This window comes from Lonchura striata, chromosome 1, assembly GCF_046129695.1.
Source record: "Lonchura striata isolate bLonStr1 chromosome 1, bLonStr1.mat, whole genome shotgun sequence".
Taxonomy (NCBI): domain Eukaryota; kingdom Metazoa; phylum Chordata; class Aves; order Passeriformes; family Estrildidae; genus Lonchura; species Lonchura striata.
The window spans coordinates 90,183,305-90,208,361 of NC_134603.1; the positions used below are offsets into that span (position 1 = coordinate 90,183,305).

The window sequence follows — 25,057 nt, forward strand, 5'->3', positions numbered from 1 at the left end:
GCCTGAGCTTCAGGTTTTGACTGCCCTGAAACTGTAGCTCCAGCCAAAGCCTCTTTAGCCATCACACCTAAGAGCACTACCACCCCTGCAGATCAGCAGATGAGCTCCATAGTTTAAGTGGATTAGCTATGCTGAACAACCGTGCTACATCCAGTTCCCCTGCTCAGTGTTCAAGCTCCAGTCACCAGTGATCTTTTATACAGCTGCTCCAGGGGATTTTTCTGCAGAGGACAGAGCTGGGCTAAGGAGAAGCTTATGCTGTCCCCAAGCTATAGGAGAAATACAAGCTTGGAGGCTGGGCTCAGTGGGCACTTCAAGGAGCTCAGTGAGCCAGTAGTGTTCTTGGAAGATCAACCCCTCTCACACTCTCTCTGGCACCAGAATTTGGGATTGGCTTCCCATTACATTCCCTAGGATGAAAAATAATAACCTAACACACCACACACCAGGACTTCTTATGAAAAATCCTCAGCAGTGGGACACAGCAGAGCAATGAATAAACCTCCACAGTAACAAGATGCCCTCCTTATACCACCAATCGTAGTCTGGGAGGAACAGCCTCTGCCGTGTCTCAGCAGCTACAAACCTCTGTTCCTGTAAACCCCACAATTTCCCATGTACACCATATCCTTCTCTCAGCCACTCCTCCCCAAGGCAGCAGGCAGAAGTGCTGCTAACATAGCATAATCAGTGTGAAGTTGTAGAAGTGAGGGGGAATGTGGCAATTCATGGAAAATGTCTTCAACCAAAAGGCAATTAGCAGTGAGTCTAAATGCAGCAGCAGAAGGGAGTGGTTTCCTAACAAAACAAGCCCTGTTAAAAAAAAACAAACCAAAAAAACCCACTCTAATACTTGCTTTCCTCAAACAAGCAGCATTCTCAGGACATTGAAAGCATGTGGAAAAAAATACTTCTATGAAGCTTTCTGTAAAGATTATTCTTTACAGACACATTTGGCAGCCCTTTCTGCTCTGTCTCCTAATGCTATTGAGTATAACTATGTTAAGTCAATAAGCAAAGCCACTGAAAGGTTTTTTTTTGAGGTTTTCTAGGCCAAGAGAGGAAGCAGTGCAATAGGAAAGTTTTCAGAAGTGGGAGTTGTGCCTGCCTTGCTTCTAATTGTAGTGAAACTGTCAACCTCTGTGTTGTGTTTCAAGACTTTACACTTCAAAATCATTCCCTCTGTGCTTTGAATTGCTATACTTTTAAGCTAACTACTTCTGAAAGTGCTGTTTAAGAAATGACATCTTCAACCACATTTAACATGGAGAATAAATCTAAGTTTGCAAAGTCTCATTGGGTCCCTGCAAAAGTGTATTTTTTTTATTGTACTTGTCAGCCAATCTCTTGGAAAGTACCTGTGCAGAAATTTAGTTTAAATTGCTTAATATCAAGACATTTAAGAGAAAATGGGAGGTTGCTATAAGTTAAAAAGAATTATGCTCTTTTTACCTTAGATTAAAAAATCACCAACATTCAAGCAGCAAACAGCATCAAAACCAATCAGTAACCTTACAACCTACCTCTGTGCAGGCATGTATTAATTGTATTTCAGAATCATCTCCAAACACATAGCTAAAACAGCTGAACAAGGCTGACTTTCTTTCTCCCTTGTAAACCACCAAAAGTGGAAGCAGGTTCAGGAACTACAGTGAGAATTACAGACCCTAAGTGCCTATGGAAGGATGTTCTCTGCCATACTGCAGGGAGCTGAGGGAGCCTTGCACTTTCCAAGTGCTCCTGCACACATTTGAATATCAGGGTAATTAGGAGGCCAAACTCCTTTCATGCTGTCATGAAACACAGAATACTTATGTTGCTTCAGCTTTAATGATTTTAAAATATGGAAGATCATTTCAGTAGAGTCAAAGCAGAATCAGTCATGCTCAGATATATTTACACTCTGTTGCTCAGGCAAGTAAGCAGCTCAGAATGTGCAGGCTCAGTCAGCTCAGTCAGGAGGAACTATTTGCTACCCAGTGTGACAGTGCCCAGCACAAGGAGGCCCCAAGAATGACTCCAGTTCCCAAATAATACTTTCACCAAGTAGAAAATGATAGTCTACCTTGTGAGGCTGAACAACTTTGAAGTATTATCTTGAGTCTGTCAAAGCTGTTCCAGATGCCAGGTTTCAGTTTAAGCCTATCCATTTTTCATATCCTCCTCCCAGACTGCCATCTCCCCAGTTTAAAGGATGACAGCACACTACTAACCCAAAGAAAAAGGCTCCTACCATTGCTCAGGAATGACTCCCCTCCATAGCATTTGGAAATCACACTGATCACCTTGCAAGGAAGTCCCACCCCACTTTTTGCTCACCACATGATGGATATTTGGCTGGGCCACGCTGAGGTGCTACAGACAAGCTCCTGCACTGGCACTGGTTACTTATGCACTTGAGAAGGAGGGGTATGTGGCCTTCCCTCTGCATTCTGCTCATCATCATTTCTCTATGCATGGATATGATTCCTCCTCACCTCTTCCTAAACTTAAAAAACAAACAAACAAACAAACAAAAAAAAAACCCCACCAAAAAACCACAAAAAAAAACCACAAAAAAAAAAAAACCCAACCAAAAAAAAACCCAAAAAACAACCTCCGCAAAATAAAAACCATAACCAGGAGCAATGACGGCAGAGAGCCTTCTACTCCAAACTCCAGCACCAGCTCAGGCAAGAAGTGAGGAAATATAGCCCTGTCACAAGAGAAACAGCTGAGACATTGCAAACAACAGCAACCCTTTTGACTTCACCAGAAAGTGCCCAACCCAATATTAGTTTCCAAGTGGAAAGGCTGCTGTCCACTTAGCATGCAGACTCCAGCAGAGCTAAATCACCTTCTCAACTATCCCTTGTCTGCCACAGCAGCCCAGCAAACATTGCCATCTAATCATTCCCATAGTACACTAATCCTTTCCTGGCTTGGCACAAGGTGAGTACAAAGTTTTTGCTAATCTTGCATTTACAGTAATTTCCCCCTCTCCCGTCACATTGTGTGAATCATCCCAGTTTCCAAGCATCAAAGAGTTAATGAAATAAAGAACCACCCTACCATGTGTTTCACTCAAGGGTAAGTGAACTGGCCAGATACCAAAGCAGATTGTTAAAGACTTCACTGAACTCCTGATTTTTCTTCTCTCAACTGCAATAACCTAAGGATTGAATGCGTACATAAATGTAAACCTAGACCACATCTGCTGATAAAGCAAAGTCTTTGTACTTGCGCAACTGCCATTAACTGTACACAAAATACTCAAATTTCATTAATTCTTCTACATTCAAAAGCTGACCTGCAGTCTCCCCAAGGCTCCAATGTGAACTGCAGGCTCAGCAGAATAGCACATTAAAGACACAAGGGAAACAGATTATAACAAAAATCAGACTGCTAGGAAAGTGAATCATTTGTGCAACCGTTAAACACTCACGGCATTTTGGGCACACTTCACCACACCAGATTACAACACAGTTCTGGTGGTTCTCTTCTGAAAGGCAGTGGAACAGGTAACAGATTTGTGTTATTTGCCGCTTTCATCACAGGCACAAACAAAACTGGTGCCTTCAGGTCTCTGTCATATTCCACTATTACATGTTTCTTTTGAATTAATTGAAGGTACTCTACTATTTGAAGATTTCTACCTTCCCATAATTGCATGAATAGCTTGGAACAGTGGAGCATATGCAAAACATTTCTTACCAAATATCTCTCACGGAACATCAGATGCGCATCTTTGCCATAAGCATTCACACTTCTTCTCATAAGATAGCTTTGATACAGTATTCTAATTCTAACTTATTTTTTGGTAAGATACTTCCACCTTGCATTCATACCTGTCAGACATGGAATGTGGAGCTCACTGGGTTAACTATTAGCAAACCATTTGAAGGTTTCTCCATTTCCCATCACATATAAGCAGCTAGGACCTACCTAATAGGAGTCCATCTCTAGAGAGTTTCATTTTGAATGACATAAATTAGCTTGGGCCAGCTAATTATCTCATGTTGATTCATGCTCTGCTCTGCTGTGACCTCTAAGGAGAACAACTCAGGAACTCATCTGTCCTAAAGCCATTTGTCTCCTGTTTTAGATTCCTTTCTATTTCAAGTCTACCATAACTGACCTATAGGCATGAAATCCACTCAGGGATGTGACTGGTGATCCTTTCTACAGTCTGTGTGAACATGATTATTTACATGATCAGTATTAACAAGAGGAAAATATTTTCATTTGCTAGCAAATTCAATTTTCAAATCTATGATCAACACAATCATGTCTACAAATAGCTGTTTACTCTTACATGCTGGGCTTGGAGGCACAAAACATGATGTATTCCTTAGCTGCCCCATGGTATCTATACCTAATACTACAATCTCAAATTATGCAGAAGTCTGTGGTAACCCAATCTGTTTTCAGTTATCCAGTATCTTTCTAGTTCATGAATAGTTTAATTAAAAAAAAAAAAAAAGGGATGAGGGAGCTTATGATAAAAATTCATACCCGGATTTCAAAGACCTAACAGTGTTGGAAGGCGCACAGTAGATCATACTCAGAGTACTTCATGCAAAAATATCAATCAAGAATTTTTGGTGCTTCCACTCAGGGTTGCTTAAATTTTTGATTCACATGGGAAGGCACTGCTAACAACAACCACAACAACAACAACAGTCTCTGCAACAAAAATGTAGAAACTAGAGTTGAATCTTTGGGTTGAGAAGTGCAGTGACTCCGCACAGGAATTGCACACACCCCATCTACTGGCTTTTCAGAAGACTGAAAGTTTTAACAGCAGCAAGGCAAGTTTACCTTGCACTGGAATTATTTACTAAGCAATGTCTCTGAGGTTAGTGCTTGATGAAGATACAGGATGCCATCACCTATCCCAGAAGAGCCACAAAGCAATCCAGAACTGACAAAACTGTTCAGAGCCTACAGTGGTAGAATACAGGTCACAGGCTAAAAAAAGTAACCCGACTCATCACAGCACCTTGTACATTGTGACAGAAACCTAATAAAGAATCAGAGAAAATGTTCTAGCTGACAACGTATTGGTTTTGCTGAGTGCCTGCTGTGAGGCCTGCCTTGCTGCCTTTAAGAGCAGGGGCAGGGGTAACATTCAGCAGAACAGATAAAGGCAGCAAATGTTCACCCATAGCAGAGACTTCAGTCAGTGTTGCTGTTGTGCCACCTCTGCAGCACCCAGGGAGCACAACCATTGTAATTTTTAATTCAAGAAAGTTGCATGCCACATCATTAGAGGAATTCACAATAAACTTCAGTCACTGAGTCAGAAACAGAGTTCAAGTTACACTCTGTCAATCAGGATGTTTGATCGTGGCAAATCAAATTATCTGCTCGCCTCTGCTGAAAGCTTCCCAAAGCCAGTGTAATCTCCCACTCCTCTAGCAGTCTGCAGTGCCTTCCTAGAAGATGGTGAAAGTACTGAGAATAAATCCAGTGCTAACAGCTGCTGGGAACACTGATATTTTTGCCATTGGAGTGTCAAATTGTGACACTTCTTTTCCCAATGAATTAGTAAAGTTAATTTATCCACACTGCCACACCAATGTTACCAGCCAGTGTCTACCTGTTCATTTCTAACTCGATAGTTGCAGGCAAGGGCTCACAGAAGGGGCCAACAGCTAACATAATGTAAATCTATGGTCTTAGGAGACTAAATGCATTTAAATCTATCAATACATTCTTTATATGAAACTTGCATCAACAGGTTGGCTGTTGCTGACAGTTGTGTGAAATATATGGTGGTTCATGATATTCATTAGGGGGATTTTCAATGCCTCTTTACTTTTCACCCTGGATTTCAAATGAGTTTATTTAGGAAGCATTTAGTACTAATATGTCAGTGCTCTGTCACACAGATGCATAACAGACACAATTTCTAGTAAAAGCCAAAATCACAGAAATTTTATTTGCATATAGGGTCAGAGATGTTTTGAAAACAGACTTTTTAGTTATCTATGAAGTTTGGAAGAACTCAGTGTTACAGAAAGAAAATTATGTTTTTCCTTCACTTACTACTGTCCTCCTCACAGACCAAAGCCTGCTCCTGCATCCAGTGTGACTTCAGCAGAGTGGACTGGGTTCAGTGAAATGTAATGCTTTAAATGTCCAGTTTCCAAACAACAAATCAAAATTTTAAATTTTGATTTAAAAGTTTTAAAATGCTGTCTTTACTCAAAGCATTTTAAACCAACTGTTTGATAAGAGACTACTGTTGCTGCTCACCCTTTCTTTTCATTTTCTGTGCAAAAGTTGTGAAGGTACAGTACTGTTTTAAGATGTACACCAGCCAAGAAGAGTACAGTGATGTAAAACTGGTATTTGTGTTTTGTCAGTACCAGCAAAGGTGTGTGCACAAAGCTGTGATAACTGTCAGCAGCTTAAAGGAATTTAGAGCTTTGCGTGTTTGTGTGCCAGGCAACCTTAAAGAGCTGTAGAACTCTCTCTTCTAAGCATTAACATCTCTGTAACTTCAACTATATAAATGCCCTAAATTAAAACAGCATATTCATCCATTTCTAGGAATACACCACAGTTTGGATGACACATTATTCCAGTGCTCAGTTTCTTCTGGACCTGAAGGCATCCTAGAGGTCTTAAAACTCAGCCTTTCTTCAGCTCCAGCTGGAGCCAGACCAAGCATTCAGTGCTGGCAGCAGATCCACTGCAGCACCAGACCACTTTAAGCCAAGAGCTGGGGAGGTGTTTTTAGGAACCCTTACAGAAGGCACCTCTGCCAACAAGGTTCAACAAGGTTTTTGCTGGTGACTTGAGAGGACATATTGAATATCAATTGGCATGTTTATCTTCTTTAAACACTGAGCTTCCTTTCTAACATCTAATAGGGCAGCTTACTAGTTTAATATTAATGGAAACTGATCAAAAGACCTAGATTATTTGGTTGGCTTACCTTAAAAACCTTTCCTGCTTCAGTTTCCATGCAAAATATATCAAAGCAGTATTCCTATGAATGGGTAGCATATTGACTAATCATTTAAGGAGATGAGGAAAACTACCTTTAATACTGGGTTGTGGATAAAAATGCCAAAAACCTTCCAGACCAACTGAAGGACCTGCTCCACAAATTTTCACAAGGACTACTTCGGAAAATAAAACCTAGAGTAGCATACTATATAAGGCCATTTGAAAATTCTACTCCTTATCTACAAAAATTCTCAGTTGCCATCATGGTTCATTTATTTAGGGACAAAAGTAGCTGGCAAACTAGCATAAAAAAAAGGAATAAGTAAACATTTGCATTCTAAGATTTCTCTGTAAGCAAAGATAAACAGCAGTGGTCAAGTGAAAACTGACCAGCCCTCTTTCCATACCGCCAGCTGGGAACAACCTGGATCAAGGCTATCAACCCATTTAAATGCAGAAATGCTTTCATGATTTCAAGGCAGAACAAATATTTTTTTGTCTGCACACTTTTTAGAAGACATGAACAGTAACTTCAGAACAGAACATAGATGCCTGTTAACAAAGCCAATAACAATTACTGCTATGTCTAAGAATCAACAAAAAAACCGCCAGTGTATTCCAAAGGCATTTGCTCACAAAGCAAACTCACTCCACACAAGCCCCAGCACAGAAACGTGATAGTATCTCATGATTTATGTTCTCTCAGCAGGTTGTACCGGGTCCTCCAGATTCCATGCTTGCCTTTGAAAGCAATTAAGTTTCTAGCACTTCTGGGAGCGACAAAAGCTCTCACTATGAAAACCTGCATGCTGCACTCGTGCTGAGTCTGCAGCTTGGCAGACTGAAACAAAAGCACCACAAGAGGTGTGAGCTTCCCCCCTTAACTCATCTGAGAGCATTAGTATGTGAAGGGCCATCTCTAAACTTTGAAGCTATTTCCAAATCATTTCTTTGTCCAGTGCCCAAAGAGGCAGCTGCTGCTGTGATTTGGAGAATATTTGCAAAGCCCCTCTCAGCCTGGAAAGAAAAATCCCTTTTCTCATCAGCCTACACACAGGAAACTCTACAAGTTCAGCTAATGTGAACTATTCTAATTGCTCACAAAACTGAGTACCCTTACTTACATAAGAGCATGTCCAGACACCTCGATGAAACCTGGGTCTTGCTGTGCTATGCACTGTACAAACACCTGCTCCATGGAGTTTACAACTTGCACAGAGTAAACTGTACCTAAGGAAGACAAGGGCAAGAAGCACATGTAGAGAAGTAATCAACAGGCATTTCACACAGCTAGTGTGTGAATTCTGCTCGTGAATTACTATAGTACAGGAATGCTGCCTGATCAAAAAATAGATCTGTAATATGTTCCCGGCTGAATAAAACAAACAGAATAGCAGCAAAGTCAAACTATTAAACATCCTGGCCCCAGCAACAAAAGCCCCAGTGCTGTTCAAAAAACAGACTGCCTGGACAAGGCCCAACATCTTTTACCGTCTCAAGATGAAAAAAGCCAAAGCCACTTCCCATCACTGCTCTAATTCTACCTAAACTGCACAAGAGCGACCTTGTGAAGCGGAGCGGGAGCACTGAGCTGGTGGGACAGACACGGCAGCAGAGCCCACGGTGGCTGTGTGCCAACGAGTACAGAGGGAGGGCAGCTCCTTCCAGGCACGGTGGTGACGATGGCCCACCTCTTGCTCACAGCAAGGCACGCTGGCCTGAGACCTCAGCCAAGGGCAGTTACTCAGGGATTGTCCTTACACACGGAGTTCACATGGCATTTACTCTGTGGCAAATGAACTTGCCAAGACCAACATTTTTTCACATCTACTTATTTTTGCACCTTAGACTCAGCACGTTTGGTTTTCAGGGTTAATCCTTATAACTCCAAATGATATCAGCTGGAGTGATGCATACTCAGCACTCAGTGTTCTGTAATTTTATTTTTTACTTATCAGTGTACCTGTTTCCTCTGTTATACAGTAAGACACCCAGTTCTGTGCAATTACATTTATTTCAGATAGTGTCATTTTCAAAATTATTTAAGCCTAGTTATGAGAGTTAACCTGGCTCTGTTTCCTTCTGACAACATCTGTGGTTTAGTTTTTTTGTACCTTTCACTCACCTGTTACAAAGCAAGACTTACTAATTCAGAGAAATTATTTATCAGGGAGATCTGCAAAAAATGACCAACTGTGATTTTCTATCCAATTTAGAAGAACATTTCCCAGTCTCATCTCCTTCACTTAAAGTTGCAATCATCTCTAAGAACCAGAGGTAAGTGCTTTTGGAGAGAGAAATGTGCTTAAAGATACGTAATGGCAAGAGTGTAAGATGCTTCAATGTCCTCTAAGCCTTCTTTAAAGTGCTTACAGTCTTAGGATAAAAACTATGAGCAACTGTGAGCTTGGTCACAAATAGTTCATTAAACATATACAGACATGTCAGAAATGTTAAGCCAGGAGCTAAAAGGCAAGGAAATACCAGAAACATGGCCAACATGTAACATTTCATCTTTATTCTTAATTTTGTGTTCACATAAGGCTTTTTTTTCCACTGGAAATGGTGCCATTCATGGTATAGTAAAGCTATTACTCTAGCTTTCGGTATTACTGAATAAGCAATCCTCAGTTTGCTTCATTCTCAGTATTTAAAAAGGTCCTAAATGCTATGCTTTAAAGACAGAACAACTATTTCCTTCTAGGTTATTTTCTGGCTGTCACCATATTACCTAACTGCCTGATTTACTAAAATTAGCACATGTTCACAACACCCCAGTGAGGAGGGCTTTTTTTCCCCCATCACAGAGACAGACTAAAACTGTGGACAAAGGTCCCTTCCAAACCTAGCTATGCTGCTTGATGAGATTTTCCTCCCACTCATGTGCTCAGCACCAGCTGCCCCTCTTCCTGTGCTGACTGTCTCCCTTTAGAAGTGCTAGCAGTCTGGTGTAAAAGCATTTTGTAATCCATTATGGTGAAAATAAACTGGAGCAGCTACAAACTACTCTTTAGGCTCTTTTATGCTAACCCAGTTTTGCCTCCAACCAGCTGGGAAGCACTCACCAAAGAGGGTCCTGTCCAAGGGGAGGGGCAGTGAGCAGGTGGGAAGCGTGTGCTGACAGAGGCAGACCAAAAAGTGGGCACCTACACTGGTCAAAATCACTACCAGGGCTGAAACTTTTCAATGAAAACAGACCTCTCCTATTGGAGGAACAGAGATAACTGCAAGCTATCAAGGATCTCACGTGAACAAAAGCTGTAGCATTAAGACACCCAGTTTGCAGACACAGACACATGCTGACAGCACAGGGACAGCTAGATTAAGGTGTGAGAGCAGGTGGGAAGAGATGCATTCACAAGAGGTGCTATTGCCAGCAACACACTTGTTGCAACCTCTTGATGGAGATTGCTTCTCCACCACTGAGCTGCTCAAACAAACTGTATGAATGCCCTTCATCCCCTTCAAGTGTCAAGTTAGACATTTTGAACAGCAGCAGTTTAAGCTAAACTGTACTTTTTCACACCAGGGGTTTTTGTACTGATGCAGAGGGACAGGATTGCATGAGTCAGTCTGCTGTCTCAGTGGGACTATAAGGCTGCATCAAGCACTTGGGCTACAACAAACAACCACAGGTGAAATGATCCTGTATCTCCACACCAGACAGGACAAGCAGCATCTAAATGCAGCCTCAGGAATCACAGACTCCATACCAATGTACAGAACAGAGATTTCCCTTTTCTGTGGCTTAAATTCTGCTGCTTCCCTCCTCAGACTGCACCAGCTTCCTCTTGGTTCCTCAACTTAATCCCAATCACATTACACAATCCAGCCCTGACAGTCACACCAGCTCCAAAATGCTGTCCCCACACTTGGTGCTTTTGGCCTTAACTGCCTCTCCATCTCCTGGTTCAGGTAGTGCCATGTTCCTCACTACTACTCCTGAGCACATCCTCCACAGCTTGTGTTCTCTCTCCATCCTTTTCTTCTGCCACACCCTGTCTGGGCAAACAACAGCTTTGCCGAAAACATGGGACAATCTCTTTTCTTTTGCCTCCTAGGACCACAGCACTCAGGGGACAAATGTAGAAATATCAAAGCAAGTTCTTCAGCTCTAAAATACAGCATACTCAATGCTACCTAATAAGCTCCTGCTGTGTGGGTACAAAATGAGAGATATTAGAGTTTATACACTGACTGATTATGGACAAGTTTTGCCGCAAATGAGAAGGCAAATCCAGGGGCAACTCTACAGCCAAATTTCAAATATTCACCCCCGAATGTGAAGGTGCTACACAGGTACTCAAATGAAACAGCTGACCTATTTTTTAAAAAGGTACAAAAATGCAGAGTTTTGTATCTTATTCTCAAGATAACCTGAATCATTCATACTGAAATATAAAAAGAAAGAAAAATCAACACTAAACTATCACTGCTTTTGGAAGAAAAAAGACAGTTTAAAAGATTATCCTGGAAAAATCCTGAATGTTGTGCAATGCTGATTGCAGGCAGTTCAACCTGCTTTTCTTACATTTCTTGCAATTTCCTACAGCTATTACTGAGGAAGTTCCTCAAACAAATCCATGATGCAGAATAAAAATGAAAGATTATAGGCTCCAGTGATGTCTGGACATATCTCAACAGGAAAACTACAGACTATAATAAAGATGCCTATTAGTGAGGCAATAGACAGCTAACACAGAAGACAAGACAACACTGGGTGTAGTGACTTTTTGACTCAGATATGTAAGAGACAGGAAATCTAAGTGTCACAGTAACAGCCTATTTACAAAATTTAGGAGAAAATGTTGATTGGTTTCTATAGACACAAACATTGATATTGACACTTGAATCAGGCAACTAGTTCTTATGTCTGAAAACAAGGTCAATCTATGATCACAGTAGTTCAGCAGATAAAGAAAGATGGCAAGAACATCTTGTTGATACATTACTTTCACCATCTAAAAGTCAGGTGATTTGGCTACAAAAAAAGCAAATAAAATTTCTTTAAACCAAAAATTTATTTGTTTCATCTAGCTTTTCAGCACATGACTCTAATGTGAAAGTTTGTGGTTTTTGCTCCAGCAGCTGGGTGGGCTGGATTCTGATCCACTATGCAAATGACTCAAGTATTTTTCATTTTCTAGGGTGCCAGCTACACTCCTGAACCCTCTGCAAAGGGAACCACCATGGCTGATGAGCCTCTCAAGAAAAGAGCAACTGGGTATGAAACATTTTTTCCTCAAAGATGACTACCACCCAATATTATGGCATGACAGAGAGGAGTTGTAAAGTCACTGTCTCCTTGAGTAACTCTTCTGAATGAGGCAAAAGGTCTAACTTTCTAATTTTATTGAAAGAGAGGCAGGCAGGAAGATTCTGCCAGTCAACATTCCAGATCTGGGCTTTGCAGAGCATCTTTTCAATGCTGATGTTAAACCTCTCAGATTTTAAGGAAAATGTATGAACAGAGAAAGAAAAAACCCTGCAAAATAGGTCCCGCTTAGGTGGGATCCCTCCCTTTGTTGGATGGGACCTTCCTATAAGGACAAACTTGACTTGCCAGCCTTGATGCTTCCTACTTATTCTTTTCCCCGAAATGAGCGGTTAAGCATGGGTTTGCAGGGGTGATTTAAAAAACAGAAGTCATAAGGATCAGCAGGCAGGCAACCCCCAAATGCAGGGGTGGAGAGAAGCTACAGATGGGCTGATCTCTCAGGCGCTCCACTGGAAATTAGGGAGCTGGGAACAGGTCTTCAAAGGGACTTAAAACACTGCTGTGACTTTCTGAAAACCCCCTAAGATGGGATCTAACCCCATCACACTGTATGACACAAATTCTGTCCTGTTCAGGTGTCTTCAAACATCACAAACCCCACATATTTCTAGCAATACATATAGAAACACCTGACTTTTAATGCCTATAATTATCTACATCTATACTGGGAGAGTCTGAAGCATTACTGCCATATCTTCATAACAATGATAAGAGCTATAGCAAAAAGAAAGCCTGTGTGGTTTTTTATCCCATAAAGACAGAGCTCTAAGTTGCTGACTTTTGTATTAAGTTGGACTTCTGGGCTCTCAACTATCTCAATCAAAAAAAAAAAAAAAAAACAAGCTCTGCAAACATCATCTTGTCTTCTGCATTCAGCTATTACATAGGTCTATTACGTGGACCAAGTTGAACTTTTTTTCCCACTGAACAGGTAAATATATATGGGGGGAAAAAAACAAAATGCATGTATCAGTATGAGGCTTTCATGGCAATCCTAAACAGTCAGGCAATACCAAAGAAGCAGAAAGGAAAACTGAAACCTTCCTCCAAGTGGAGATGAAATTAAACTAAGCCAAAGAAAGTGCTCTACTATTCCTTATGGTGAGTGCTCTGGCTGGAGAGCTCCTTTCTTCCATCTGGTGAATGTGTCTTGACTAGAGAAAGAGTAACACAGTACAAGAAAATGTAGCTGTGACCCCGGTGCGAGTGCCAGGCTGAGCAAAGGGTTCAGCCAAATCCTCTCACTTTCAAGCGGAACTGCTGCAAGAAGCACACCGCATCCAAATATATACTTATTTTCTGCAAATGTGTAACTGCTCAGATCACAAGACAAGACAGAGACGTGTACTGCCTGATATTTATTTCACAGGGCATAAAAGAGTTAATTTTGATTCATGCAAATTTTGGATACTCGCTCTAATAACATCCACATCCCTCAGTGTCAGGAACTGAAGTCAGAGGTTGAGGCAGGTAAGCAATAACAACTCAGTCTCCATGTTTTAAAAATCATCCTGATTTTCCTTTGAGTCTTCCAGGAAAATCAGATATACAGATCTCTCATCCTCACAATTCATCGCTCTCTAGACTACGCAACAAGTCCCTGTAATGTTCCATTTTGGCTAGCAGAGCAGTGAACAGATGTGGAAAAAAATGCATTCACTAGTGAAGAAATTCAGGGCAAGAAAATAAACCAGAATTAACTGGACTGTGTCCAGACTTCTTCATAGTTTTATAAAGAAGAATGTTAGGAAGCAGAGGATACATGCTTTGATTTCAGAGACCCAGTTCCCCCAATGCAACATGAAAAACGTGTTCTAGCAAGGGGTGTGAGGAAGATTTCCATCACCATAATTCACCACATGGTGCTTTGATGCAAACCTACATGACTTTTTCTAGGTTGAAGAGCTATACCAACTTACATCAGATAAGAAAGTGCATCCCTGTATCTAAAGAAACACAATTGTTTAAGGTTCAGATGATTATGGACTTGCCACAAAAGACACCCTGAAGTATCAGTAAGTTTGGAACAGGACATCTCAAGGGTCAGCCTACCTAGCATGTCTGGGCAGGGGAGAAAAGGGCTCTGAAGGGAGATTTCCTGGAGTAAGAGTGAGTGAGCATCTGGAAACAGCATCCTTGAGCTTGAGATCACACTGGATGCAATACAATGGAGGTTTGGGCTCTTTCTCTTTCCCAGATAACCTGGAGCAACCTTGAACAAGAAGTCTTGTCTCTACTCATACATAGAACACAAGTGAGAAGAACCCTGTAAAAATTCCCTGTGCAGGAAAAACAGCCCAGGGTTTAATCTCCACTTCCATGCTGTGAAACAGCTTTTTAAAAGCTGTAGAGAGGAGAGAGATTTGAGACAAATGGCTTGATTTATTACCCATTACTTTGCTAGAGGTTTGGGGTTTTTTCGACACCCTAGTTAGCAAAGAGAGAAAAAAATAGTTAATGTGAAGAGTCATCTGAAGGTCTAAATCTCCTGACAAGTGCTATCTAAACTTGGAGGGCAAGGCAGCAGCTGACAAAGAAATGAGAAAATAAAAAAGGAATTTGCATAAAGTGAAAGCTTCATGGACAAGCACTGTCACTTCATTTTGTTTTTAAACAATGAAACAATTTGACTAAGTGCCGAAGCAAAATGCAGAGGGTGTTCTGCAGGTTAAACAGCTGGACTTTGGGAGCTGATACACAGACTGAAGTCTGCTCCAGAATCCCAGGGCAAATTTCACTCTCTGAAGCAGTACTATAGAGGGAGAAAGTGTTCAGTGATGTGCCACTGTCTCTGCATGTATAAAGGCTCCAAATCAAGGATGTGAGTTAGCTGAGGTAACTGAGCTGGGACCACACTGAACAAACGGGAGGAAGGAAAGCAAATGAATGACAAAAGAATTAAAGCACAGAATTTTAAAAATAAGGGAAAGGATACAAGCAGAAGGGTGACCTACAGGATAGAACAGTTGCAAATGATTTGGCAAATTTATGAAGTCAACCCTCGGCATCGCTGATCTCTCATGAGCCTTCAGCATTTCTGTACCTCGTGTGCAATATGATGTCAGTAGCAGCCAGTAGCAGTGAAAACAGCTGTAGGAGTTGTGCCGGGGTAGAGGAACTCCTCCACTTAGTGAGAGAGCTCAAGGAGGAGTAGATTGAGAGAGAGAGAGAGAGAGAGAGAGAGAGAGATAAAATACTACCTTCCCTGGGACAGGCCCAGCAGGCAGAGAGGACACATGATACAGAAGATTCCCTGGCCTCTCTCTGCCTGGCTGAACACAGTCACATTAGGGACAGGAGCAATGGTGGCAAGTTTCTGCCCAACACATGCATACTCTCTCTGCGACCGCCCCACCTTTCCAGGTGCCCTGGTGTAACTGGCATGGGGCTATCCAAGTGTAACCAAACAACAACAAGGGTGATAATGGTTCACCTGTTGGGGCCAGTTCTGTTTAATGTCTTCATCGATGATCTGGACAAGGGGACTGAATGCACCCTCAGTCAGTTTGCAGGTGACACCAAGCTGGGTGGGAGTATTAATCTGCTGGAGGGTAGGAAGGCACTGCAGAGGGATTTGGCCAGGCTGAATTGATGGGCTGAAACCAGTTTTATATGGTTCAACAAGCAAAGTGCCACTCAAGTCACAACACCCCCATGAAATGTTACAGGCCTGGGACAAAGTGGCTGGAAAGCTGCCCAGTGGAAAAGGACCTGGGGCTGCTGGCCAGCAGCTGGTTGAACATGGGCCAGTGTGTGCCCAGGTGTGCCCTGGTGCCCAATAAATCCAATGGCATCCTGGCCTGTATCAGCAATAGTGTGGCCAGCAGAACCAGGGCAGTGATTGTCCCCCTAGACTCAGCACTAGTGAGGCCACACCTCAAACCCTGTGTTCAGTTTTGGGCCCCTCACCACAAGAAAGACATTGAGGGGCTGGAGCATCCAGAGAATGGAAACAGAGCTGGGGAAGGGTCTGGAGCACAGGTCTGATGAGACTGAGGGAGCTGGGGTTGTTTAGTCTGTAGAAAAGGAGGCTCAGAGGGGACCTTATCACTCTCTACAGCTGCCTGAAAGGAGACTGCAGCCAGGTGGAGGCTGACCTCTTCTCCCAGGTAACAAGTGACAGGACAAAGAAAAGGCATCAAGCTGTGCCAGGGGAGTTTTAGACTGGATATTAGGAAAAATTTCTTCATGGAAAGAGTTATGAACTCTGGTAGCAGTCTGCCTAGGGAAGTGGTTGAGTCACCATCCCTAGAGGTATTTAAAAACTTCACAAATGTGGCACTTAAGAACATGGTTTAGTGGTGGACTAGGTTAGGTTAACAGTTGGACTCAATGATTTTAAAGGTCCTTTCCAACAGTAACAATTCTGTTACTCTAAACACGAGGGAGGGCAGTTGCCCAGCTCTTGCTAAGCTGTAGTAATGAAACCACAGAGGAGAGCAGATCTCATGGATCAGGGAAGAAGGGTTTCCCACACAACTGAAATCTCTACCTGCTAAAGAAACCTAAGTTTTGAAATGGTTGCACCCTTCTACAGAAGCTTGCTAAAAAATGAAGACCCATGCTTAATCCCTGAGAGAGAGTGTGTATGAGAGTTTTTCTGGTTCCTTTGGCAGTATGGAATTAAAGTAATTTCCTCCTTTTCATGACTTTCTCACAATTTCAACTATCCATATCTAGATTTATTGCCCATTTAGAAAAGAAATAGTACTGAGGGGACCACATCCATCAGAAATCTTATTTCATTCCTCTGAAACTTGAAATTCTCACTAAGACACAGCACAAAGGATTTTCAAGCATAAGGTCCTTTGAACATAAAGAACCAGACGTCTTAACCTGCTTTTAGCAGACTATAAGGTCTTACACATTAGGAGTACCCTGGACATTCAACAATATTATATTAAGCAAATGCTGTGGGAAAACAGACAACCTGAAAAGTCCATAAAACAGGGAAGTGTATCTAAGCAATAAAAAGTACATGCTCACAGAACTCAGAAAAATAAATTCTTGCCTGCAATATTCATTAGTTTCAAACACAAGCTATCAAAGTTTGGCTCAGAGAAAAGGGGAAAACACAGATTCTGACTGCGCTATGCCTCTATGATTTCCTAAGATCAATTAATTGCAGAAATTAATTAGACAGATCACTCTTTTGTTGTCTTCTTTATTAGGTCATAAATCCATGTAAATTATTAATTTCTTCCACTACTTTTAGTAATGATCTGCTTGAGAAGTTGTCTTTGCTAAGTTCTTCAGTTTCGTACTTATCTTGCAAGTATGCCAGTTGACTAAGAGAGGAACAAAAGAATAAAAAAAATCTGACACAAACCAGCAAATGTTAAGCCAGAAGAACATTAGTCGTTAAGAAGAAAATACCAACAGTAGAACCAAAAATAGTTCTCCAACCATTTGTCTTTTCAAACTTGTTTTTTTCTTCTTAGGATCCATGTTTCTCATAACTGAGTTTCTTAGGCTTGTACTGGGGTCTCTCAGAACCTCTTTCTACTCAAAGAAAAATATGTCTTTTTCCCTATCACATTATTAACAACCATAGCAAGTGGTTTTATCTCTTTTATCTCCATGACTTTCTTGAGTTCTACTTACTGTTTATCTAGGTGCAAAAGCTGGTAGTCAATGCTTGTCATTTTTTATTAAGTATTCAAATCAAAAGTGATGCTACCTCTTACTCAAATGTAAGTTTATGCCATCTCTCCTTGGAACTAGGGAGGAACTAGACTTTCCCACTGGCAAAACTTCACTGCATATTCTCCTCCCATCAGCCAGAATTTCTCCTATCACATACACCTTTACTTTTTCTTTTTCTTTAAATGTATGACTGGCTATCAAACCAAGTATTTTCCTTAGGCTCACAGAAGTCAGGTTTTATGCTATCCTAATGCAAATTGAAATGATGGCTAAAGCAAAAAAGCAACAAAACCATAAAAAGTCACCTGTCAAAACAGGAATATGTAACTGCTGGTAAAAGTCAAGATATGCTGTATCTTTTGTTACATGCTGGAATTTTGTTGTAGTTGTTCCTCCCCAGTAATTAACAGATTACAGTTTCATTTTAAAACAAGGGCATTTTATAATGAGTGAACCATCTATGCTATTCAACCATCTGATCTGTCTCAAGGTCATTATCTTCAGTAACTGGGTAAGAATTACATCATCTGTCCTACTATAGGATGGCAATTACATCATTGATCAATACCTGAGAGCTTAGTGCGACCAACAAATTCATGTTAGGGATGAGTTACAACTGGGCAGATACCACAAAATGAAAGTCCTGATTGCTTCAATACACACCCCCATTAAGATTAAATTATAAAACTACCACTCTCTTATTTGTAGTACAGCACAAGCTGAGAGCTAAGCAACGATGAGGTTGAGAAGGTGCCACAGTGGCATGCCTTTTGCAAAGGCAGAGAAGACCAGCTTTGCTTTGAAGAGCTTACAACAGCCTGAAGTGACAAGAGCAATGGAGGGCGGAGGAAAGATGTGTAAGCAGATGGCAACAGACCACGTTATTTTTAAGCCTTTAGTGGCGATGCAGTTTGAGGTAGTCACATGTTCATCTTCAACAGCAATAAGCTATTTTAGTTCCCTCTTGCCTTGAAACAGACCTGGAGCAAGCAAGCAGCAAGCTCCTGTGTCTTAGTGGAAGATGTGTGCACTCCTGTCTTCTGTTCCCCTGCAGCAGGTTGGGCAGTGAAACATAGGGTTCTGCATTCTGTGGGAAAAGATCAGCTGAATGAAAGGAGCATGAAGTCTGCAGGGGGATAAAGATGATCCAGTTAAGAGTGAAGTTGAGTAGAAGAGGCTCAGGGAAGAGAGGAAAGCTGGACCAAACAAATCAACTTAGGGTAGAGATTTATACGCAGTTTGGCCTCATAGTTTGTCTCCTGGTTGCTTTTGCCACTGTGCATCTTCTGGCTCAAGTGTCCAAGAACGGGCAACTCCCTCAATCCCCCTTACAGGAATCTGTTGACAAGGAGGAGCTGGCTTTGCTCACCTTTGCTCATGCAGGGCTCAAGCAGCCCTCAGGACCAGAGTAACCTGAGCAGAGCCCCACTAAAGAGTTTCAGCAAATACCTACAGTAAGATTCAACAGAGGGTGGTAACTCACCTGTGGGGGTGCATGTATAATATACAGCAGTGCCTGCAGGCACTGACCTACTTGGCTTCTGTACTGGCTTACAGTGAATGACATCTCCCATCTCAAATACAAGAAGCAATACATGGAATAGGAGGTGTCCCAGGGAGAGGGAATACTAAGCCAACATTTTCACCGCTGGATACACTAAATTAGGTACCAATCCATATTTTGGGAACTAAATAGCTGGCCTCCTTCACAGTAGTGCTGTGTGCACCCAGAGGCCTTTTAAAATAAAGTAGAGGGTTGCAGGAGACTTGTCTGCTCTGAAAATCAGGCTGGGACTAACCAGATTTGATAGCTCTGACCTTAACAGATATAGCTGTGAAACACAGACAAGACTAGCACCAGCAGGGAAATAATATGAGGTTTCTAAAACACAAATTAAATGCTGAATCTTGCAAATATATACACTGTAGCTACACATCCTGTAGCACCTCTAAGGGCAAAAACTGACTTTTAAAATGTGGGCTTTTAAAACATTTGATTTTGCAGGCTGTAGGTTGCCTAAAGGACAGGCAACCTCCTCTGTCTTCTACTGTCAGATAACACACAGTGGATATTTAATGCCTATCACTCTGTGTTCTCCCTATAAGTACAGAGATACAGTGTGAATGTCTTTAACATAAGAAGTCAGTAAAAGCATGACATCAGAGAAGATAGTACCATGAACTCACCATGAAGAAGATTTTATTTCAGGTTAGGGCAAGGTAGTTAATAGCTGTTTTTTTTTGGTGTGGCCTACTCTTATGTATCTGTCACAGAGAGGTAGGCAAACTCCCTGGCTTGGAGTAAATCGAGAGGTAAGATTTGCCTCTGTGGGGCTCATTACAGGCTAAGGGCATTAGACCTTTCTCTTGTAACAAATCCTTGGTGTATTTGCAGTAAAAACAGAAAAAAAACCTTCCAAATTTTGTTTAAAGTACTTAAAGTTCAGTGTTCAAAGCCTCAGATCACATTTGCAACAGATTTAAGAGGGCAGTACTGCTGGCCTCCAGAAGGTACTTCTTTAGCCTTGCACACTAAAGAATAATTACATACAGAAAGGATAATTCTGCCATCCGTTGTACCAGGTTTATGCTGAAATAAGTCCACTGATGAAAGAAATTAAGAAGGCATGAGACTACAATAATTTAATACTGAATCAGGCCATAAAAATATAATCTGCTTTATCAAAAATATAGTTGACTCAAGAGATTTCTTTTCCTTGTTTCCTACACAGAGACACACATAAGGAATTTCTGAAAAAGCAATGCCTGTAGGGTTCCAGGTTCATCACAAAGTTAAGTGCAAATTCCTCACAGGTAACAGGAAATTAAAAGACAATAGGAAAATAACTTGTCCATACAGCTTTCCGTACATATTTTCAAGCAGATAAATATAAACTTAAATAAAAACTTAAATGCTGCTTCAGTTTCACGACTGGTAATGCCTCATCCCTGTCCCAGAACCCAACTGTGTTCTATGGAAAAAGAAACATGTCAGTGCAGCTCATTTCACCTGCAATGAAAAGTAATTTATTGTGCCTAACCATGAAAATCAAATTGGTATCATCATATCATCTAGGAGTTTGTATCTCACAAGAGTTGTTTCTGTAATTTGCCCTTCTTTTGAAAAAAACTAAGATTAGAATAACTATGTGAAAGCCTACAACTAATATTAAGTTAAGCTTGAATGCATTAAAAGTTGCTAGATAATAAAGGTTGGAAAGAGATGTATGTGTGGCACAAAAAGAAGTACAATACAGTTATGAAAAACCTATTTCTTAATTACTAGTGAGACACCTTAGTCTCAGATATTACAAAAATTCCAATAAAAATAATATTTTTCTCTCAAAATGTGTTTCTAGATAGCAAATTGTTAATTTTAAAAATTATGCAGGAAAGAGTGAAAGAACTGATCATTATTTCCTCTGTGTTACTTGAAAGGCAATCTGCATGAGCACAACTGAGGGGGAATAAACTGAGAATTAAACCTTTATCCTGAAGCACCTCACCACTGGATACCCTTAAACACACTTAAAATACTATCATTTTTCCTAACAACATGGATGATGAGAGCAATTGTATTTTGCCACTGGAGCATTAGCTAGTTAAGTTTATGAAAACTCAAAAGAATAGCATAGGACAAGCGTTAGAACAGGAGCTGCATACAATGCTGAATGCTCACACTGTTTTACAAGTCCCTTGACTGCACAAGAGGGACTGAAGGTGAGACCTTTCCAACAACCAACAACTGGTTTATGTCTTCTGTGGCAGATCTCTTCACTATGCAGCTGCTCAGTTTATAGAGAGGTAAGATATAAACCCCTGAGCTCTTATTAGCACATCAACAAGAATAAACTCCAGTCTTTTACACTGCTGAAGTATTATATACAACAACAGAGACTCCTGCTTCTCAAATCCAGTGCCAGTATCTTCCAATACACTTGCTTTCTACTCTCTACCCTCTCACTCTTTCCTATCTGACATTTTCAGTTACCTTGTACACACATCACTGATGCTCCAGCTCCCACCTACACTATCTTCCCAACCCAAGCCTCGACGTGTAGCTCCTTCCCATGTTACTCAGTTTTCCTATTTATCACTGGTAACCATTCCACTGCTCCTTCCCTAGGCCGATAATTTGTTTTCAAAAACAGGCCCTACAATTTTTTTTTATCCTAATACCAAAAACTCATAAAACCTTTATAGGAATCTATGGAACTGATAACAGATCAAAGTATTGCTTTTGCCTTTACTTCCTTTAGAAGGAAGAATATGAAAAATATCATCAAAGGCACAGTCAAATTTATAAAAACTAATTAGAATCAGGAAAAAAAACCTCAGAACAGATGGTTTGACACCCTATCTCATCCAGCTAAGCACTGGACTCACAGAACCTCACTATTACATGATTTCAGAAAGAAGGCACCTTCATCAGCATAAAACTAGCAGATCTTCAGGCTGTGCTGCACAGAATGGAGCATGGAAAACAAAACCCAGCTGACTCTCACAAGCAGCTTTTCCAGAGCAAAAGCGGAAGGGATTTAAACCCCACAGCGTAAGGGAAAGAAGCACAGACTGATCAAACATAATGCCCCCGAATGAGTCTGCAAGTTGGCAGCAACAACACAACTACAGAGAATTTGGGGCTTCTTGGATCTTGACTACCTCAAGCTGTTAAAAGGAAAACTTTTCTCCTTCCTTAGTTGTGAAGTACGACAAAGCAGTAGGAGGCAGCTGTGCTTTCTGACTTAACCTTAGTTAAAGAAAAACACTCCAAATCAGAGCCAGGGAAACTGTTCTCTGCAGATGCATTTTCTATTGAGGCTGGGGAGTTGGGCTCTTCTAGCCACCACTTTCACATGAGTGCATCTCCACAAATTGCAATTTCCTTTCCCTGGATAACCTTCATCACCAAATGCTGAACATACTGATGAAGCTGATGAACAGTAAAGTGGTGTAAGCAGCTTAACCAACAGCTGATACAGCAAGTGTGTTGCATCACTTCAGTGATAGCACCTTAAAGCATGAAAATTACTCTTTTGACCCTTTAATCTCCCCCTCCTCATCAAATGGGCACCTTCCACCTGCCAACATGGCAAGAGTGACTTTTGAAAGAAAGGACCTCGGGCAAACCAGAATTGCACGCTGGCAGCAGTAAGCAGGAAAGAAATTTGCCTTGCCAAATAGCTGGGCTTCCAAAGTCCCAAGTGTGGCAGGGCACAGACAGAAATATTACAACTAGTTTCAACAGCACAGAAAGATGTATCATGCAGGCTGCCCTAAAGGCAAGGAGAAACTCACATATGGCCAAATAATGTTGGGAGAACCTTAGTGCAACAGGTAGGGGATTGGAAAAAGCTATTTTTTTAATTAAAGAGAAAGCAGGGAAACAAAGGTGAACAAAGCAGAATCCTCTGTCAAAAAAGACTGATGCTCACTGATTCGGGGAAGGAATATCTGTATCCATGTTTTACACAGAGGATGCCCAGTTTCGGGATCCAGTCTGCTCACATCAACAGCTCTTTATAGCTGCCAACAACAGATTGCAGCAGAACCAGGGCTTGTGCTTTCTAGCAGTGAAAGCAGGACCAGGGGTATATTCAAACAGATACTGATGCTACATACTTTCAGTTTTATTCTTGAACAGCAGAAACTGTAGTAGTAAAGGCTTGTTAAGCATACACAAATGAAGTCAGAGTATTTCTGCATGCAATTAATCATATTTGTTTGAAGATACTCTGTTAGCATTCCCATTTTCTGCTTCCTGAAACTCCAATTAATGAGGGCCAACCCTCAATCTGAAAATGTTTTATTTTATGTGTTGAACAAAAGCAACCAAAAAAATGTTATTATCTAAACCAACAAAATGTTCTGACAAAAAAATTTCTTTGCAATTTTTGAGCAGAACAAATGACTTAAAAAGTGAGGTTGGGCAAACCAGATTAAATAAGTATAGCACTTAAGAACTTGGAAGCAAAACAGTTTTTATTTAATAAGCATGTAAGTGGTGTTTCTGCCATCGCTGCCATTAGTCTTCTGCTTTCTCCTCTTCAATGTCTGCAACTTATGATCTCAGAAAACAAGAAAAAGTTTAAACTGTCTCTGAAACAAATGAGTAAGGAAATAAACATGTCTTGTTTGTGATAAATTTGCTACACATATTCTTGAATCTACAGTTTGCCTGTCTAAAAGTATTTCCAATGGCTCTTTTGCACTTAGGAGGAATAAAATCCACTTTCATTTTCCCTAATATTTCAAGTGCTTAGGTATGAGAAAACCCAGATTACTTCTTGAAACAATTTTGTCCAAATTAGGAGAAGATGAGGTTGGTGACATTGAATGGGTTTCACACGACATATCTGCTGTAACACTTAATCTGTCTTCCATAAAATACTTCATGCCATTACTAAGGGTAGACCCTCTGCACCAGATCATGGTAAACATATAATATCTGTGGACTGTTCTTTATTGTCCAACAACAACACAGTGTGAAAGCAACTGATCATAATGGCCTTCAAGTCACAAGTATCCCCAGAAACTGAGGGCGAAGCTGTTTTTATCAATATAGGCTTTCATAGTGAGATTTCTAAGCACTGCATTTTGACACAGTAGAAAAATCTGTAGCTATTTCAAATACTTTTGGAATACCTTTCCCTTACATCAGTCAGAAGAGCCAGCTATAAATACTCCTGCTGCACAAGCATATTCCTTTCATAATACGCTAAGTGCTTTGATACGATCCTGGTTGTTATTTCAGACCCTAAGCCAGGTTTGTTAAAATCTGCCCAAATATCACATACAGGAACATGCAAAAGATGAAGGAGCCATGCTACAAATAGAGCAACTGCAGAGGCTATGGCCCTGCCCACATACACTCTAGTGTATTTTTATACAAAGCCTAGCACTGCATCATGCGGGTGCCAGCTATAGCTTGTACTGTGCTGCCAACCAAACAGGATCCAAAAACAGTTAACAAGGAAAATTCTAGGGCAGTTTCTGTGTACTAAGAGGAACAGGATTTGCTGGGTTTTTAAGAATCACCATTGTAATGCTTTACACAGACACTGAAAGCATAGATGCAGATAAGCATCAGAATTTCAAACTCATCAGTCTGACTTACTTCTCCCCTCCTTTCAGGCTTTCTGAACTTTGAGAAACACTACCTGGCTGTTTTCATTGTGCCAGAACAAACCATGT

The 25,057-nt window shown here is 41.0% G+C and overlaps 1 protein-coding gene across 17 annotated transcripts in view; it reads right to left on the reverse strand.

The window, feature by feature from the left end:
* Positions 1–25,057, reverse strand: part of ATXN1 (ataxin 1) — a 367,335-nt gene that overhangs the window by 102,937 nt on the left and 239,341 nt on the right. The window contains exon 1 of one of the 17 annotated variants that reach the window (XM_077785697.1): positions 8,064–8,306. The exons of the other annotated variants lie outside the window; for them this stretch is intronic. The gene's annotated coding sequence lies outside the window, so the exon portion shown is untranslated. Of the gene's footprint in view, positions 1–8,063; positions 8,307–25,057 lie in introns of those variants that run through there. 17 annotated transcript variants of the gene reach the window in all.